General features: G+C 35.8%; 1 long non-coding RNA gene across 2 annotated transcripts in view; it reads left to right on the forward strand.

Moving 5' to 3' along the window:
* Positions 1–20,035, forward strand: part of Gm38450 — a 55,401-nt gene extending 35,366 nt beyond the window's left edge. The window contains exons 3-5 of one of the 2 annotated variants that reach the window (XR_390439.3): positions 5,205–5,275; positions 14,680–17,124; positions 19,623–20,035. This is a non-coding gene — a long non-coding RNA (predicted gene, 38450). Of the gene's footprint in view, positions 1–5,204; positions 5,276–14,679; positions 17,125–19,622 lie in introns of those variants that run through there. The other variant, XR_390438.2, reaches the window with a different exon arrangement.
* Positions 20,036–20,667: the final 632 nt, after the last annotated feature.

The raw sequence follows: 20,667 nt of genomic DNA on the forward strand, positions 1-20,667 counted from the left end.
TTATTACTTTCTTTAAAATAATGGAATTATTGTAATCAAACTATAAAATATGAATACTGTCTTAGTCAGGGTTTCTATTCTTGCACAAACATCATGACCAAGAAGCAAGTTGGGGAGGAAAGGGTTTATTGGGCTTACACTTCCATACTGCTGTTCATCACCAAGGAAGTCAGGACTGGAACTCAAGCAGGTCAGAAAGCAGGAGCCGATACAGAGGCCATGGAGGGATGTTCTTTACTGGCTTGCTTCCCCTGGCTTGCTCAGCCTGCTCTCTTATAGAACCCAAGACTACCAGCCCAGAGATGGTCCCACCCACAAGGGGCCTTTCCCCCTTGATCATTAATTGAGAAAATGCCTTAGAGTTGGATCTCATTAAGGCATTTCCTCAACTGAAGCTCCTTTCTCTGTGATAACCCCAGCTGTGTCAAGTTGACACAAAACTAGCCAGTACAAATACCAAGATACAAAATACAGAAGCAAAGCAATTCACTTAACGCAGTCATCAATTTAAAAGCCTTTGAAAAAAATCATAGCCCCCTCACTTCACTTATTTTAAGGTAATTTAATAATATTGGGTACTAAGTGAAAAGATAACCCTGTTTAAATGTTAAAAATAGACTCCCCTTAGTCTCCCTATCCCAGGCCTCCATCTAGATCCAGAAATGACTCTGATTTCCATTCTCATTCCCCCATGTCTCAACAGCTGATCTCATCCCCTCCTCAGCCCAGATTCCTCTCTCCATTCACCTATGGTGACTATTTCATTTCTCCTTCTGAGGGAAATTCACACATTCTCCTTTGATCCTCCTTATTACCCTGTTTGTTTGTTTGTTTGTTTGTTTGTTTGTTTGTTTGTTTTAATGCCTGTGGATTGTAGCATGATTATCTTACTCTGTGTGGTTAATGTACAGTTTACAGTTATAAGTGAGCACATATGATACATATCTTTCTGGATTCCCTCACTCAGGATTATATCCCCAAGTTTCATTTGCGAGTAAATTTGATGATACTTTTGTTTTTAATAACTGAATAGTATTCCATTGCATAGATGTACCACATTTTCTTTATTCTTTCTTCAGTTTGGAACCATCTAAGTTGTTTCCAGTTTTTGGCTATTACAAATAAAGCTGATATGAACATAATTGAGAGAGTGTTCCTGTGGTACAGTGGGGCATGTGTTGGGCACATGTCCAGGAGTAGTTGGTACAATTGGGTCCTAGAGTAGAATTATTCCCACTAACCTGGGCCCAGGGGCTTTAAAGACCAACCAAATTCGTGCAGGACCCAGGTCCCCTACACATCTTTAGAAATGTGCAACTTGGTCTTTATATGGGTCCCATAACAATTAGATAGGGTCGTCTCTGATTCCATATTCTCCCACTGGTTCTCCTGCCCCTACTTTGACTACCTGTTTTTGAATCAGTGGAAGAAGATGCGCTTGTCCTGTTGGGTCTAGGTTTCTCAGAGCAGGTTTCTACCCATGGTGGGCTTCCCTTTCTCTCCAGAGAAGAGAGGTAATAGGTGAAGGGATGTGTACAGTTGTGACTGGAGGACAGGAGGGAGGGGTTTTGTGTTTGAGATTTCATGGAAATAAAAAAAAAAAAACTATTGAAAGAAAAAGCAAAAGTGCATGAGTGTGTGGTTAGCGAGACAGGGAGGAGATAAGAGAAACTAGGGGACAGGAAATCGTCATCAGAACATATTGTATGGATTTTTTCAATAAAAATATTTACAAAAAATTTTTTTAAATACTCATAATTTCCAAATAGAAATATTCTAAAATTTTCCATCAAAGGATTATTTGTGGATACCTAAACACTATGTTTTCTTTAGAATTTATAGTTGAATTTGAAAGATGATTCTCCAGTAAGTTTAATATCAGCATATCATGTGTATCATTATAGATCATTTCTGTCAGTTATATATTTATATATGAGACATATGTGTGTGAATATATAAAAACATATAAGTAGGTATACAATTGATTATATATGCATATGCATATATATATATACATATATATATATATATAAGATTCTAGTTCTAGTAATTCTCATATACATATTTTTTAGAGCTTTCAAACACTATTGAAAGCCTAAAGTTCTAAACTTATGGTATTATCTTAAATTTTTCAAACTGTAATCACTAGACATGTTAAACATGTGCTTTATCATTAACATATATTCCTGCGCACAGATATCAAAATTGTGCTCAATGTAAGTTGCATATAGGCCTTACCAAATGAAATTGTATAGTATATGTAAATGTTAGCATATGTGTGTATATATATATATATATATATATATATATATATATATATACAGATCAGTCAAAACTCTAAAATATTTATATTAAACATACAGATAACTGTTTTACCTTCTTTTCTACAAGCTGTTGTTAACCTTGATGAAATTATTTAGAACCCCAGTAAAATTTTGTTTCAAAAGACCATTGACAAGTTAAGAACTTCAGTAATCATACAATACACTTAAATATATGATTTCATAGGTCAACTATGAAGCATCTTCATAATAATATTTTAGGGGAGACTGTAAAGACAGAGGGGTGAGTGTGTGATTTCTGGCATTGGCTGGACTATAAGGCAGTACAATACATATCTAAACATAAGTATTCTGGATAAAATGCTGACTGGGAGTTCATAGCAAATTTTTGTAATAGGAAAGCATGCCCATGTATGGATATGTACAAGATGCATCCAGATGGGAGGTGTATTCAAAGTATACGCCTATGTGGGCAAATTATTTTCTGATAAAGTCTACTGATGTCATGAATGGTTGAATGGTTAATTGTAATTTTCTTGACAGAGTAGGGTCAACAAAACTTAACACTTCCTCTTCACACAGTGCTTTAGGAATGAGAACATTCCTGAAACTGGATTCCTGATTTATGGAATATTAATCTCACCAGTCAGGACAAAAAAAAAAAAAAAAAAAAAAAGCCTATAAAACAGAAGACAAAGCCTCCTGTGTAGACTTCTAAAGTTTCTCTGTCTCTCTCTGTCTCTCTCTCTTTCTTTCCATGTGTGTGTGTTTGTGTGTGTGTGTGTAATCAATAGGATATGTAAGAGTGTAAAAACTAACATGATAAACCAATAATTCTGAGAAACATTAACATGAGTTGCCACTGTAAATGTACTATAAACAAGATCTTAAGAGAATGTGTGTGTGTGTGTGTGTGTGTGTGTGTGTGTGTGTGTGTGGTGTCTGGGAGCAGTGGGGAGAGAGGGGGGAGACAGAGAGAAAGAGAGAGAGAGAGAGAGAACACAGAGAGGCAGAAAGACAGTCTTTACAGAAAGAAAATCATGTTTAGAGCAGTACAGGACCATCATTCATTTAGTAAGGTAGCACACTGACAACCCACCCACAGAACTTCCTTGATGTTGGGGATAAACAGCAAACATTCTTTATACCACCACATATTTACAGACAAACTTGATAATGAGTAGCTTTCATTCAAGCAACTACCAAGTTTGAAGTTCTGGTTTACAACACCTTTGACACTACCCTCCATTGCAGTGTATTGTTAGAGAATGTCTGGAATGATCCCTCGCTTCCCTTTTAAAACAACAACCAAGGGACAGCTCATTCAGCTACCCTTGGAACCAAACTTTTATTCCTACATGTTTTCCATGAGAACTGTGTTTAATTTACTTTGTGTTTTGAGACTATTAGCCTGACTGTCTTCCTAGTTTTTTAGTAGACCCAGCTACTGTGTGTTCAGAAATAACAGGCTGGGGAACTTGCAAGCTGAATCTCATTATAGAAGTCAGAATAGAATAGCCAGACAGTATCTTCATGCTCTTGGGCCTGAGATATCCTCTCTACAGGGTCTTTTTTCTGATCCTCCAGAGCTGCCTGAATATATATATATATATACTTACAAACATTTCTTCCTATGTTTCTAATTATCACAGTTATATGTTTGTCTTATTTGCTCAACTGTGCATTTGCTTTTCTTTCACTATTTCTTTCCACTTTCTTCCTGTCTTCTTTTCGTTTTCCCCCCAGCAATTAAGACCAGTACCACAATTATCAGTGACTTCCTATTAGCATCTGGTGCCTGCTGTCACATAACTTGGAGTCACTGGGCAGACACGGAGTAAAATATAAGAGGCTTAAGTCATAAGAATTTACTTTGATATTTGAAGAGGCAAATTTGACAGGCTCCAGGACCTTAGGTAGTGAGAAAAAGTTTAAAACCAGTAGTCATTTTATTTATTGGTAATATACCACATTTGTGGTAAGAGGGAAAATATGACTGGATACTAACAGAATGGATGCTTTCACATGTAGTATATTAAGCAGAATTGTACTAAATATTTTAGATTTTGCCCAGGTGAATGATGAGGCTACAGAGAAAATGAATGAGGAAGAGATTTTTTTAAAGAAAGAAAGGAGAGAGAGAGAGAGAGGGGGGGGGTGGAGAGAGAGAGAGATAGTAGAGAGGGACAGAGGAGGGGAGGGCAGGGAGAGGGAGAGGAGGGGTAGAAGACTTACTCTTCACTAAGTACAAGTAAATCCTTTTGGAAGCAAAGTGGCAAGAGTGCTCATGCACACAGCAAGAAACAGGTTCTAAAGGTAAAGATGTGGGCTTTGAACCCTGCTGTGAAAAGCGACTCTTCCCAAATCAAAGGGTGAGGAGGGCTGCAGTTCTGCTCTTCAGCTGGGCACTGATCAAAGCCTTTATTTGCTTCTGCTCTTTCAAAGAACAGCTATGAATGGCAGATTACTGCCCTAATCCTCACATCCTCAACGAGTCCCTTTCCAATTTTACAGAACCAGGATTTTTTAACCTCAGGATGCAGAGTCTAACTGTATCAGCAGTTTCCTTCATGACAATGAAGTCTCGCTCATCTGGCTGTCATTGATTAATAATTGAGTCTCAAATTAATGTCTTCTTATGGAACTCTCTGGGCAGGGCTCTCCAAACATTTCTCCCTTTTGCTTAAGGAAAGTCCACTGTGTAATGATTAGACAGCAATGGGATAAGACAGGAAGACATCTTGTTTCACAACCTGATTTGTTGAATTCTTGGATAAAGCAACCTGATTTAGTGTGTCTGACTCTGCAATTTCTTTCCTCAATTTTTAATTTCCTCGCCAAGACACTGGTCTCTTTTCTGAGCACATTGTATGATGTATCTATAGTCTACACTCTGATTCTATTTCTCTTTTACACATGCAGGTAAACTGATGAGGTGGCCAACATGAAGGTAATGATCTTGCATCATCACAGTCCAGACTTTCACTTTTAAAGTAAGAAAAAGGAGGTAACTGACTAGCAGAACTATAAGTAGCAATATGACATACCTGAATTATGCTGCCAAAGGGATACTCTTGTTGCTATAATGGGGACAGTCAGAAGAGGTAAGGTCAGACAAAGGAGACCTGCTGATATTTGCTGGCTGAAAATTACTCTTGTTGAACCGTGTAATATTGGCTGATGGAGACAGTGAGTTGTGGTTGGTGTTTCAATTTTATACAAGGTAAAGCCTAACCTGATTTAAGGTTTTAGAGAAACCTATATCATGGATATTTGAAATATAATAATGTTATTAGTCACAATTATGAAGTCTGAGCATATTGCAAATTTGATATGGCAAGTATACTCACTGGTAATATTTCCAAAAAGAAGATAAAATAAGTAAAAACTTAGTTTTCTGTTATAAGTTGAAAAACAGTAATTGAGTGTATACTTAATCAAAAGCCAATTGGTTCAGGTTTTGTCACATATAAATAATACATTGGACACAATAAAAGGACAGTGACAGTCCTAAATGTGAGTTAGAAGGTAAGGTAGAGATTGGGTAAAAGCCCTAGATTCAGAAATAGAGGGTCGAAATCTGTGCTATCTCACAAAGAATATTTTCTCGTTCCATGTATTTCACTTTTCTTTATAGCTTTGTGTTATAGTGTGTGTGTGTGTGTGTGTGTGTGTGTGTGTGTGTATGACAGGGGAGGGAGAGGGAGCGAGAGGGAGAGCAAGAGCAGGTGAGCTAGCGAGCAAGCGAGTAAGCAAGAGAGAGAGGGGAGAGAGAGAATATATATACACAATGGATTTAATTTTATCCTCTGGACCCACAAAGAGGAAGGACAGAACTATAACTTTCAAATTGTCTTCTGAACTTTACAATCATGTCTCTGGTACTGTGTACCCCACTTAAGCCCCCACAGTCAATGTAGTAAAATATTTTAATAGGGAAGTAAATAAATATAGGGTTTCACAAACTTTTCAAAACATAGGACTTTTAGACAAATTATTATATTGTTAAAAAACTTAAAACTTAATTATCTTTTTATTTTATGTGGATGAGTGGTTTGCCTTCCTATATGTTTGTTCAGTACATGCATCAGTGCCTGTGGAGGCCACAAAAGGGGGGTATGATATATATCTGGATTTCCAGATATCTGTGTTCCACCCCTAAAATTATGATTCATAAATGAGACATCGTAATTACTTTTTGTTTCTGAGTTGCACTGATATAGCTGATCCAAGGACTACACCAAAGAAACTACTGGCAAAGGAGAAGTAGATCTAATGTGATGTAGAAATTGTAAGAAAAATAGAAGCTTAGAAGAAAGTATCCCCTATAGAGTCTAGTAGTTTCTCATTAGGCACTTCACCAAAACAACAATGTGGACGCTGATGGCAACCTGAACCATGGTTTAGAGAAATCATCTTCCTTTCAATAATAGGGCATTCATAGCAATGCTTACAGAGGAAGAACCTACATCTTCCATTCTAGGACTGCTTATCCATAAATAACCCTGTCCTACTCAAGATATTTACAATAATTTCATATTCTTATTTCCAGCAAAGACTTAAAAATATGAATTATAAATGGTATACAAAGCTGTCTAGATGACATTTCCATTTGGATCTTTCATGGTACATCAATGCCAACACATTCCAAAGTTTAAAACATTAGATATTCCTTACCTCTAGGAGTAGATAAATTAATGACAGATCAATACATAGATAGAGAGATAGATTATAGATGGATGGATGGATAGATAGATAGATAGATAGATAGATAGATAGATAGATAGATAATAAATAGGGAATAGATTAAAATGTTGGGTATATGGCAGGCCAAATGTAGATGGATATGAAGCACATAGGCTATGATTATAGATACACAGAGATATAAATAAATACTAAGGAAAAAAACACATGCTATATTAAAAGCAGATCGAGTCTCAGTTGGTGCAAATATCCACATATGAATCAGAGAAGAGTTGTCCAGTTGAACAACAGTATTAAAACCTTAACATATTTTTGCTGGAAGCCAGACCTATGTGGCTATGAGGATAAGGCGTTTTATAAGGAGAAAGAGAACAAAGATGAATATGAATGTAAGTAGACTGATGATAGATAATAATAATAGATAGATAGATGATAGATAAATAGATGATAAATGAGAGCTAAATATTTGATATCAGATATCCCTTTGAATTTCTTCTAGATTCTATACTGTGGTCATAGCTTTTCCTTTCAAAGTAATAATCTGTATAATATTACTTCAGTTAAAACTTTTCAATAACTTTTCAGTGTTCTTGGCATAAAAATATAAATGTACAACATGGTGTGCAAAATTCTTGCTTTATTTCCCAGTGACATCTCTGGTCATATTTTTCTCAACCCTGGCATAACACACATAATGCTTTCTTTCAGTTCATCAATGTGTCTTTTTTTTCTCATCTTAGAGTATTCACACAAGATTTCCCCTCTCCAACAAGTTCTTCCTCCAACATACTCTTTCTGTTATTTCTTCCTCATTTTTTGGATCTTATTTCACACATCAATTTCTCAAGAAAACATTCCTTTGTTTCTCTGGCTAGATCTGGCTCTTATAAGTTCTGTAATTTGCCAACAGAGTAAGGACTCTATTCTAGTTAAACCATTCATTATAAAACAGTTTTCCTCTTATATTATTAGAAAGGCAAGTTTTACAATTATAGATGGTAAATATTGTTTCTTTTCCAGAATACCCACTGTGTCTTATACCATTGTTTGCACACAGTAGATACACAATAAATGTGCTTCCCCCAAATCAAACTTGTAGATTAAATCACCTGGGGTATGCAGATTTGATTCTGCAGATCTGGACAGGGGTCTGAGAATTGCATCTCTAACAAGCTCCTAGTGCTCCTGCTCTTGGTTCTGTACACTACTCTGAGAACAGGGCTGCAGGAGAATCATAATTAAGTCCTATGGGTAACATGGAGCAAACAGTGGGAATTATTTAATATTTTAAACCTGCACTACCATTTTAATTTGATTCATTTAATTTCACCAAACAATTATTGAGCCAACTATTTCCCAGGATAGGCTAACATAAGTAAGATATGGTTCGTGTGCTCTAAAAGCTTACAGGATAATGGGCATAAACTAAGTACAAACAAATCAATGTGAGACAGAAATTCCTTATAATTAAAGTGACCATAAAGAGGAATGGGAACATAAAAAGCGAAGCTGCCATGTCAATTTAAGGAGTTTTGAAATTTAAGACATATTAATGATTTATCCTGACAATATTGAGTTTTGTCTCTTTTTAGACCTATATGTGGCCACTTGAACTGAATTACTGAGAAAGAATTGATTTGACTTTCACATTTTATTTTTGAATCAAACCAGTTCTTAACCTTATATTCTTTGAAAAGCATGAGGGTTCGATGGCCTTGTTTCTGATGCACTGTATGACTCTAGAATATTTAATTTCTATTTAATTTGGTAAATACTTACCAGTCTTGCCAGTTTTGTTCAGATCAGAAACCAAAATGTGCAGGAAGGGGAAATGAGAGAATGGTTAAACAAGCTGTGAACAGACAGATACTCGTCAGAGGAGTGTTGTCTCTAAAAGAACTCATCAGAGTTCTCTTTTCTCTAGCTCAGATATGTACCCAACAGGAAGAACATTTTAACTGTGATCCAGAATCTTCTTCAATAGCAAATTGGGGTGTAGTAGCTCACTTTAATCTTTGTACTCTTAACTTTCTTACAGCCTGTTAAGGGTCTCCAGAGAAACACGATCATTCTCTGTCCTACATACAACTTTCTTTAGCTACTCTTTTGACTTTATTTCAAGAGAGAGAGTGGTAAATAGCTATGACATCCAGTTTAGTGGTTAACCATGTTTTGTTTTGTTTTGTTTTGTTTTTTTGAGTACACAAATTTGAAAAGTATTACATATTTCAAGAATAAAAACGTTATTCAGAACTTAGTCTCTACTTAGTTCTTTGAAATTACTTTCATTTGCTATTTATCAATAGCTATTACAGGACTGGAAAGTTTTCACTTTTAGACACCACATAGGAAAGTGATAACAGCTGTGTCACATAGGTCCCTGGGTTTTGCATTACATTGTTTCCAGTCAAACCAAGTATTATTTTAAGGACATTTCCTCAGCCCAAATCACTAAGAAACATCCTCCTGTCACATTCAGCCCCCATGTTTTCATTGATGACAGCGTTTAAATATTATTATTCAAACTAATTATTTAATTTTTTCTTGCTCCTTCTGCTCCACTACCATTGTATTCTAAATTTCTGCCTTCCTCAGGATACTGACTTAGTCTAAATAAGAATTAAATATAGTGGACAATATCAGTAAGGCATGTGATTTTTGACATACACCCCTTAGGATTGGGAGCTACTCTATATAAAGTACTTACTTGCTCACGGGCATGTGTCACTCCCATGTATTAAAGTGCATCTGAGAAGTCAGCAGTGATTTGCTGTGATTTATGTGTAGGGCACAGTTTTTTTTTTCCAGCTGGGAACCGAGAATAGATTTCCATTCTCTGTGGTTTTCTTCCTCCTTTTTTTTTTTTCATAATGTAATTTGAGATTATTAGTGCAGCCATTTTTACAAAAGGCACTACAGGGCTGGTTGGATGGTTCAGTGAATAGAGGTACCTGCTACCAAGCACTCGGAGTTTATGACTCAGAACTCAAAAGGATGGAAGTCAAGAATTGACTCTGAATGTTGTCTTCTGATCTTCATACATTGGCCATGGCCTCTTTGCTTACTCACCTTACACACACACACACACACACACACACACACACACACACACACACACTAAATATAAGAAAATATTTTAAAGTATGGGTTTATGGATAGGATATTATTACTGATTATGATTTGTGAAAATAAATATCTTAGGATCCATTGCTTCACAAACTGAGTACATATTTTCACTTTTATGCTGTTGAATAAGTTCTGCTACAACCGAAGTAACTGGCTCATAATGTAAGAGAATTCTTAAACTTAAGAAAGTGTTTCTTAGCTAGCACATGGACTCTAGAAGACTGTCCTATATTTTAAATCCTGTTCTTGCAATTCAGTATCGTATTATTCTTATAGAAGTCCCTGGGACATAGGAAAATTCACTCTCCTAACTTACAAAGTGAAGTTTAATCAAAGGACTACTGAGCCACAAGTACTATAAAACTTCACATGCACACATCTGTGCTTATAGGATGTGTAACTGGTATTCAGAAAACGATGATGATAATGATGGCTCAGTTTCCTGGTGAATCTGTGTATACTCAGTATACTTTGAAGTATTTCCCTCTTTCAGGAGGAAAATACTTAAATCTATGAACTGTATTTGTAAAATAAAATTGACTTTGACTGTGTACCTGGCCACATACCTTCTTTACTATATTGCATTTATAGCTCTCAATATTTTATAATCTGAATAGTATGAAAAATGTTAGCACTATTAATATTTCTGGAGACTTGATAAGGGTGGATAGAGAAAACCAATTTAAAAATATTAAAATCAAAGAAAGCTACACTAGTTAGCTGCAGTGTCAGAAATGAGCAATAGCCACTGTTTTATGATATTTATCTCACTATTACTTTCTGTGTTGTTCTAAACTAGAACTCTCATTCGTAGAAGCAGCCAGTAGTTCTTCACTGAGCCTAATAAAATAAAAGAGAAAATTGCAGGGGAAAGATATATCAAGGCAGTAATCTATTGGTTTAGATAGATCAAATGCCTGGCTATATTGTTTATGGGAAAAAGTGTTATTCCTTCCCCCTAAACTTTGCTATTTTCTCAAATGGATCCACTTTGAGATGTAATTTTTTCCTCCCAACTTAGACCAGTTGGATTCCATCTATCATAATTGTGACAGATAGCAAGTGATTTGTTTCATTACATTGTTAATGGCTGTAGTGGGACCATTTGAGCTATTACATGAAAAGCTGTACTTGTGTCATTGCGAGGCTTCCAAGGATAGAATTTTCTCTTTATTCTTTGTTTCTGCAATAGGCTCTCTTGCCCATAACTGGGACACATACTGAGTTGTAAATCCGTTTCTGCCTGGCTTGAGAGAGTTTTCTTTTTATCCAATGTGTCATTGTTAAGTCCAGTGTTCAGAAACAGTGTTCACTTTCCAGACAGTGAAGGGCATAGAATTAGCAGGAGCTAAATAAACTTAAAAGTTGGTATTAAATGTTACCATTCCTTAAAAGTAACAAGGGGAAAAAATAACAGTTTAAAAAATTATATATATATATATATACATATACATATATATACAAATATATATTCATATTTATAAAAATTACTTTAAGTACTATGGGGGAGGGGAAGTTAACATCAGCAAAATAGGAAAGAAGGCTTTAAATATATCTATTTACTAAAATTACTTTAAGTCCCTGCATATAGTCTAATATTGACTGGTTTTTTTTTTTTCTAAGAATATGTAAAAAACAGGGTGGAAGTTGTCTCAAGAAGACAAGATATATGGGATACTGAAGCATGTTTAGATATATACTTTTAAAGGGGCTAGACTAGTTTATATATTTTATGAGAAATATAAACTTAAATAAACTTGTGTGTCAACTTGCATAGAGTCATATATATATATATTAATATATATGTATATATGTGATTAACGAGTTCATTCAGGTTTGTATTGAAAAAAAATCCCTCAAAACTCTGCTTCCAAAACTACAAGTAAGATGTTAAACGTTTGTATTAGATAATCCAGACATCATCAAGGTCATTCTTAATTAGCTTTATACCTTTGAACCAAGGATAGTATTTGTTACCAATGGCAAGTGAGCAAGAGGGGCTTTGGTAGCTCTGGGTCTTTTTAAAACTGATTTAATATTTTTAGTAATCTTAATCTGTATGAGTAAAACAAACCATAATTCAGTCATTGAAAAGCCTTGGCCCTTTTGAATGCAATTGTCTTACCATCACTTTCTCCGTGGTTTACGTTTCTGAACTAGACAACAACAGCACTTAAAACCTTATAAAAATATTGAGATTCTATTTTGAAGTTAATGTACTGATATTATGTTGAATTCCATATTCTTTTTTATTTCTAACCTTACAAATTCTTCCTAAGGATTGCTTTTTTGACATTGACACCTTCCATGGAATAGTTTTAAGAAATATCATCTTGTTTTCCTGGTTAATGATTTTAAAATAAAAAAAATCAAAGAATAAGGATGGAGAATGTGAATTAATTGAGACCAGGCAGTGTTAGGATATAGACCTCACATTTCCAGCCTCTTCTCCGCCCCTAGATTGCCTACCTGCTCCCGGATGGTACCGCCCTTCTTTGAGAACCATCCTGTTAATGTTTTTAAAGTAAGCCATGGATATTTACACGGACTAAAATGTGTTCAAAGGAGAGGAAGAGCTAAATAAAATGATTAAGACAACTGAAAGAAAATTTAAAAAAAAAAGTAATAATTAAAACCCGTCCTATCTAGAAAGGGGGGATAATAGATGAATCAGATAAAATGCAAATAAAATAAATAAAATGCACAAAATGAAGGAGGCAATTGATTTTTCATCTTCAAATGCTTAACTTACAGGATGGGAGAACACACAATTTAGCTTGTTTGGGGTTAGCCCTCCTAATGTATTCTACAGAGTAATTTCTTTTCAGAAGCCTCACTGCAGTGCTCCTATTATGATAATGGGAATTTATGCACATGAGTATTTGTGATCACATCACAGAGCAGTTTGGGCAAGAAATATGGGGGAGGGGAAGTCAACATCAGCAAAATAGGAAAGAAGGCTTTAAAAATTCTTCTATGCTCTCAGTTTATTATTCATTCTATCACCACACACAGGAATACACACAAATTCACAGTGAGTTGTCTTATTTGGGCTAAGCACTTCTTTAGGGGAGAAGCAAAGTTGGAAGTAAAAGCGGCTTAATGCACAGAAAGCTTGCATGGATGTGTTGATGAGAGGGTCTCTGCCCTTGAGATTGGAAAACACAGCCCAGCAGCCCCAGACCTCTCCAGCCATATTCGTTTTGCTTACTCAGGAGCAGACAATGACAGGCAGCAACTTAGTGATAAACCAAAGTCACTGTGATTCTGTGTCTCTCTGCTAGAATTGCTGTCAGCCTAGTGAGTTGACATGAAGTAGGGGAGTCGACCAGTAGACATGGCTGAAATTGTAAAGAAGGATAAGCTCTTTATGTGTAGACCCTGCTTCTCACTTTCTTCCATCACATTCTATGTTTCTATACAAAACCCAGACCTTTCAGAGTAAATGACTTTTCTGGTCATGAAGGAAGCAATATCAGCCCCCCAAATCGCTTAACAAGAGAATAGATTTTACCCTGCTTTTTATGTTCTGCTTGTAGTCGATTGTGTATGGCAGCTTCAGGACCGCTTATAGAATGTGCCAATATTACTGTACATAGCAGGTCACTCGAAATATGAATGCTAAGGGAGAGATTGTAGCAAAGTCACAGCTTGGGTACATTATTGAAAATAAAGCTTACTGAAGTGGCTGAATGAAAATATCCATGCACGAAAGTTTATTGGCACAAGTCAGCTGTCACAAGGTAAGCTAAGGGAGGCAGAATGTTTGTCATTTTTTTTTTCCTGGTAGAATGAAGAGTAGTTATTTTCTCCTTTTTAATTGATAATCTCCAACTGAATAGAGCACTGCTTACTGCTAACACCCTTCCCATATGTCTCAAGATGGCTATCTCAAAAAAAAAGTGAAGTTATAAATGGCTGAATTATTCTGAGGATAGACAACATCATTATAAAAGCAGCTCTTATCCTTATAAAAAAACACATGAAAATAAGATGCATTGGAAAATGCATGTTTTCACTGTTTACTGTTAAATATACTGACATCTATTTAGGCTATGACTTGGATTTAGACTGATTGCAATTGATATACATTATTAAAATATTGATGTTTGCCAGAAGATGAAATACACAGTAAATCACTGAATTTGTTTCTATTCTAATACTTTGCTATAATTATTTTCAAATAAATGCTAAAACAAAGACATAGATATTATTAGTAAAGGTTAACCTTGGGCTATAAAATATCTGTTTTTTAAGTATCAATTGCATTTGAAAGTTGAATTTCAAAATTATAGTAGAGTTGTCAATTTCCTAGCAACATCAATCAATAGGCACAAGAATAATATATAACTAGTTCAACCCAAATAATGCCATATTATTTTTCCCTTTTAAGGAAATTATGACTGCACTGCAAAAGGAAAGTTTCTACACTATTTAATGATCAATTTGAGTAAAATCAACAACAGGATAACATTATCTTAATTACTTATTACAGAGAAATTACAGTAGGGAGCTTTAGGAGATACAGAGTTTTCATGCGTGTGACTGTCTTGTGTTGTGCTCACAGTCATCCATCTCTATGAAGAGGAGCCTCATCAGCACCCTTGCCCATCTATGCACTGGTGCTCGAACTGAACCACACATTTGCTGAAAATTCAATCTACGTCTCAAAGAAATAAAGCAGAGAAGTGAACAAGCCTTTGTTACCACTGTGACCTACAGAGGTGTGAACGATGTTCTTAGAAGACCTCTTAGACCAAGTGTTGGTGAAGAAGAGAAAGGAAAAATGTAGGTCAAGGGAATTCCAGAAATTTCACGGTAAAAAAGTATCATTCAAAAATTCTAGTTTTAATAAAAATCCTCCTTTTCTTTTTATTACGTAGTTAGTACACAATGCTGTGCTCTAGAGCAGTGCTGAAGTGAGAATAAAATAAGAATCCTCAACGTACTCTTTTCTTCCTAATAAAGGCAGCCTCCAGCCTACAAACATTACAAACATCCATTTGTTAGGTGCTCATGTGGGATCTGAAATGCCTTTCCTCAAAGAATCAATGCTGTAAATCATTGTTTGGTTTTAAGGCTGGCCCTTGTAAGCCTACTTAAAGAATAATGTTTCTCAGCTATCCAACTATAGACTTCTGGGGACTAGCAATGGTGATCTATGAAGCTGAGCCCTGGGATGAGGATCTCATTTTGAGTGGGATGCACGAGGAGCAAAGGGCATTTTCACCTTTATTCCTCCGTGTAATGTAGCTCAGGTTATGGAACCATATGTTTTTCATTAAAAAGTGGCTCACATGATTCAACAAAGGTGTTTTTTTCTAATGAGAAATAAAATAAGAAATAAAAGAATCCCCCCAGAATATCCTATGTTTGTTATCAGAACCCTCCAAGTAAATCCAGCAGGTTTGTTTGCTATTTAATCACAACATTTTCAGGAAATATATGACTGTTCCTTTGTTTTAATTGAAAAACTCATCTAGAAGTGGAAAATTCCTGGAGACTGGTATAATTGGGAGAGAGAGAGAGAGAGAGAGAGAGAGAGAGAGAGAGAGAGAGAGAGAGAGAGAAGCAAAGGGGGAAGAAGGGAAGGTTTTTATGTGAAAACAGGGCCCTCTGGCAGGGTAGAGAGGGAGTTGAGAGGGGTCAGATGCAAAAGCAGATTAAGGAGATAGACTAGGTTAAGATAAGAATGAAGAAGCAATCAAAGAAAAGGAGCCAGGTCATTTCTGTCTATGTGTTCTTGTTCTGTGCAGCTCCCACTTTTCTACACTTTAGACTTTATAGAGTCCCCAAAAGGCAGTAAAGTTTTAACAATGTGATCATGAGAGTGACAATATTTATTGAGGTGGGGGCATTACTGACAGCTCATAAATATGCCAGGTTCTACACCACAGTTGTTTCTCCTCTGTTTCATTTTATCTTCAAATAGCAATCTTATGAGAAGATATTGCTTCTTATAAATGTAGGAATGAAGTCACAAAGCAAAGTGACTTTCTCAAAGGAGCAGGTAAGTGATGATGAAACATGTTTTATGGCATTAGAACAGGTTTCTAACAGGTTTCTTTCCCTCATTGTTTGTGCACCCACAAACTTTGTTTCAATGTAATTCAATTCATTTACTCAGTAAGTTAAAAGGCTCCATGAAAGTTGCTACTATATGCTGGATACTATCTTAGAGACTATTAATTGAGCTAGCCTTTGCCTTTCAGAATCTTTTGCTTGGTTGCCATCTTGGGAAAGAATCATATAAGCAAATAGGAATAGATTAGTCTTTTCTTATAAGTTAAGGAGACCTGTGTTTCTAAAATAGTTACACACAGCTGTTGTTGGGGTATTGAAAGGTGAGTAAACTCTGTCACTACCAATAAGTCCTCTGTAACTGTAGGCAGAGCCACAGGATGGAAGGTTTGTCCCGAGTGTCTTTTATAAACAGACATTGAAACCCAAATTCTAAACATTCCTTTTCCCAATTAGTAGTACCTTGACTGTGGGCTGCTAATTTAACTTCATGGTTTTGTGTATTTAATGTAAAAATTAGAGATAGTCTATGCCTATACAAATAACAATGCAACCTGGGTCCATTTTTATCATGCACACTTAATATATCTGACCTAATATTATTATTATACTTATTCTCTACAGGCACATCTATTCCATATCTGAATACAAGATAATGAATGCATGCCCTAGTATTTTCATTCTGTTATTCATAAAAATATCACTTCCCTTGTATGTTGTATTTTCCAAGAATTGTAAAAATTTTCAACATTCATTCAGGTGATCCCTATGACGAATGACCAAACAGACCAACAGAAAGTCAGATGATACACAAACCTTCTACCACTCACTTAGCAATTTTTCGGTGACAACAGAAAAAAAAAAAAAAAAGAAAGCAAAACTCATGATGTCCGTGTGATTCTAAGTGGCTAGTTATACTTTTGGTTCAACTGGGAGAGCATACGGAAAGAAGAGATTTGGTAATACATGAACACACACATACCACTTGGTGGTAAGTGCCTTTACCTCTTAAGTCATAGTCGTATTACTGACTCTTCGCTGTCTTTTTAATGTACAGAATCCAATAGTGATTCTGTTTCTCTTGTTATGTTATGTTATGTTATTTCCATTTTGTTTCCCCGTGTGTGCCTCTTAACACTCAGATAAAGAATGTTTAGTGGTCAAAGATAAGAATCCTTCGATTGTCCCTGTGATGTACTTTTTTGACAGTCTAAACTTTGGTTATATTCGCCTCGGTTCACTGGGCTACTACATGAGTAACATTTAGCTGCAGCTAGTTATACAAGAGAATTCAAAATGAATGCTGGTACTCAGGAATCTCTCAGAACAAAAGTACAGCACACAAAATAGTCCAACATTTCTATACTGTGGATCTGAGGAAAGGAAGGGCAGACGCCATGCTACCATGCTTCTTTTGTGCTTGTATCATGAACAGGAGTGAAAAATGGGCTCTAGCACCAATAATAGCATAAAAACCAGAGTTTATGGTTTCTTCACTTTTCATTTTCCAACTACCTGGAAGAGTAGAGGAAGCACTAGGAAGAGCAGATCATTATGTGACAGTAGTAAGCACGTTGATTAAAATAATACAACATTTAGGTAGTGAATAAGTCCTCTAAGTCCTAAATAGCAGAGTTGTCATCACATGAGAAGAAAATTACGTTTGGTTTCTTCTCTTGCCTGAGCAGAATGATAGAATGATGAGAATTGTTTAGAGGAAGATGTGTATGTGAGGTCTGGCCTAAGTTAATTATAGAAATGATGTTACTGCAAATGACTAATTATTAAAATGGTGTCACTTTAATTCACCATATTGTCAAATGGTTTTGCAGAAAAACTAAGGTTTGCCACAAGGGCTTTAACTAACTTTCAGAAAAATATAATTGTATTTTGTTCTTAAAATTACTCAGTTCTAAACACAAACAATAGCATATTTGAAAGAACAACTGACCTTATGACTATAATGTGTGTGTGTGTGTAGATTTAAATCTTTATGTGATGTATTTACATGCTAATCTTGAGGTATGTGTTGAAAGTGCAGTTTCTTCAGTCATTTTGAAGGACTGTTATACACCTTCCAATCTTCATGTAATTAAGGCAGTACTTTTGTTGTCATTTTGTCACAACTCAGGAGAAATATTCTGAAAGCTCACGAGTTTATGTGCAGTATGTGCAGAAAGTCAGAATTAGACAGCTATATGAAATTTTGCTTCATGTTCCAAGGCATTTCATAGCCCGCATTAGCACTCAACTCTTCCTTTTCTGTCGACTGTATCCCAGCTCCATTTTCTAAACAGGTTTTTTCTTAAAGCTATCAAAAGGTATGCTAATTAATACACCTCATTTCAGGATACATTGTGATACAGACCCTAATGTTTGTAATTATAGCAACAAATGAATTTAAGTTTTTTGCTAATTTTCTCAGATCATTACTTCATATCATGTAATGATACATAATACCTCAAAATATAATTACCAAATTGGTTTTCTAAATAGTCTAGATTATGACAAACATGTATTGGATATTTGACATTTATTATTTCTTGATGTTTTGTTAAAAGTGTTTCTGTCACATAAAGAATAATAAGGGGGATATTATTCAGTAAATGCTGTGTTTTATTTACTTGATAGGCTTAGACAGAACCACTTACAGTTTAGAAAATGTTTTCTTGGCCATATTACTTCTAGGTATAGAACACATGTTGTAAGTTCTTAGACATTATACAATACTGAAGAATTCATTATTCAATAATAAATATCTAAAGGATAGCCTTGAATTTCTCAGATTTCTTCACTCAATCACATATCTACTATGATATTAAACATAGGTGCATAACAGACATTAGCTGAAGATTTTGTAAGATAGTCAATGATATAAAATTATGCAATATAAAATAACCTTTATAATGACTATAAAAATGTAATTGGGACATTATAACCCAGCAAGACAGGCCATTTTTGCAAAGTCTCTTGCTTCCAAGTCTGATGAGATGAATTTAATAGCAGGAGCACACGATACACGTTGAGAATGGACTCCTATAATTTGTACTCAGCCTCCACATGCATGTGATGGCACCCAATTTTCATTCACACGGTAATTGCTTTCAAAAATAGACATGATTGAAAGACGATTTATGTCACTAAATTATCAGAGACTTAATTGTGAGTCAACAATGGAACATAGGCAATTTATTATCGGTCTGGGAAATACATACAGTATTCAGCAAGGCTTCAAGATCTCTCACTTTGACTACTTGAGAACTCTATATGTGAATTACATAACAAGAGTGACATGGCTAGACTTAGAGCACATCAGAGAAGCAGCATAGAGATTCTGAGGACTGGAAGTGAAGTTAATTGTACAGGAAATCAGTGAACACTGATTGCTATCAACACATCTGGAAAATGTCATACTGGCTTTAAAATAGCTTTAAAAAAACTAGGTAAACATTTTTGTGAAGAAAAGTATTTATTTCTCACTCAACTTAGGTACTCGGGCTTATAATTCTAACTACTCAAGAGGCTGCAACAGGAAGACTGACTGTCCAAGACCACACTTGATCCTCTGGGCTCCTCCAGAAGGCTGGCTTCACTTCTCCAGTCCTGCCCTCTGTAGCACTGTAAGCTCAGATGGATCCACTCCACTGACTGCTACTGCCAGTATCATCCCATGGTACTGGCTTCTCTAATGCACTGGGATCTTCCACTGCAACTAGGCTTCACCAATAGCCTCTCATAGGCTCTCTTCATGTACCAAGCCAAAAACACTTTGCATGACCTCTGCAGTCTTGGGCCATCAACTACAACTAAGGCTATACCTTTACCATTAGCCTTCCATTGCTTCTCACAGTGCCAAGACTCAGCTGCTCTTCATGATCCTTCATGCCTTCAAAACCAGTACCACCTGGCTGACACTCCTGGTACCAACTTTTGTCTTAGTTAGGTTTTACTGCTGTGAGCAGACACCATGACAAAGGCAACTCTTATAAGGACATTTAATTGTGGCTGGCTTACAGGTTCAGAGGTTCATGCCATTATTATCAAGGTGGGGGCATAGCAGCATTCAGGCAGACATGACATGGGAGGAGCTGAGAGTTCATTTTAAGGCTGCTAGCAGACTACTGGCTTCCAGGCAGCTAGGATTAGAGTCTGAAAGCCCACGCCCACAATGACACAGCTACTTCAAGGCCACACCCCCAAATAGTGCCTCTCCCTGGGCCAAGCATATTCAAACCATGACAACATCTAATAAAATAAGCAGATTTTTTGATTGTTTGTTTGTTTGTTTGTTTGTCTTCTTTCAGGTTATTTGTATGGTGGATTACATTGATGAATTTTCATATTTTGCACCACCCCTGCATCCCTGTGACCAAGTCTACTTGATCATGGTGGATGCTGTTTTCCCTATCTTCTTTGATTTGTTTGCAAATATATTAAGTATTTTTGCATCAATGTTCATAAGGGAAGTTGGTCTGAAATTCTCTCTCTCTCTTTTTTTTTTAATATAGTCTTTATGTAGTTTAAGTTTCAGGGT

The sequence above is a fragment of the Mus musculus genome, chromosome 4 (genome assembly GCF_000001635.26).
Source record: "Mus musculus strain C57BL/6J chromosome 4, GRCm38.p6 C57BL/6J".
Lineage (NCBI taxonomy): Eukaryota > Metazoa > Chordata > Mammalia > Rodentia > Muridae > Mus > Mus musculus.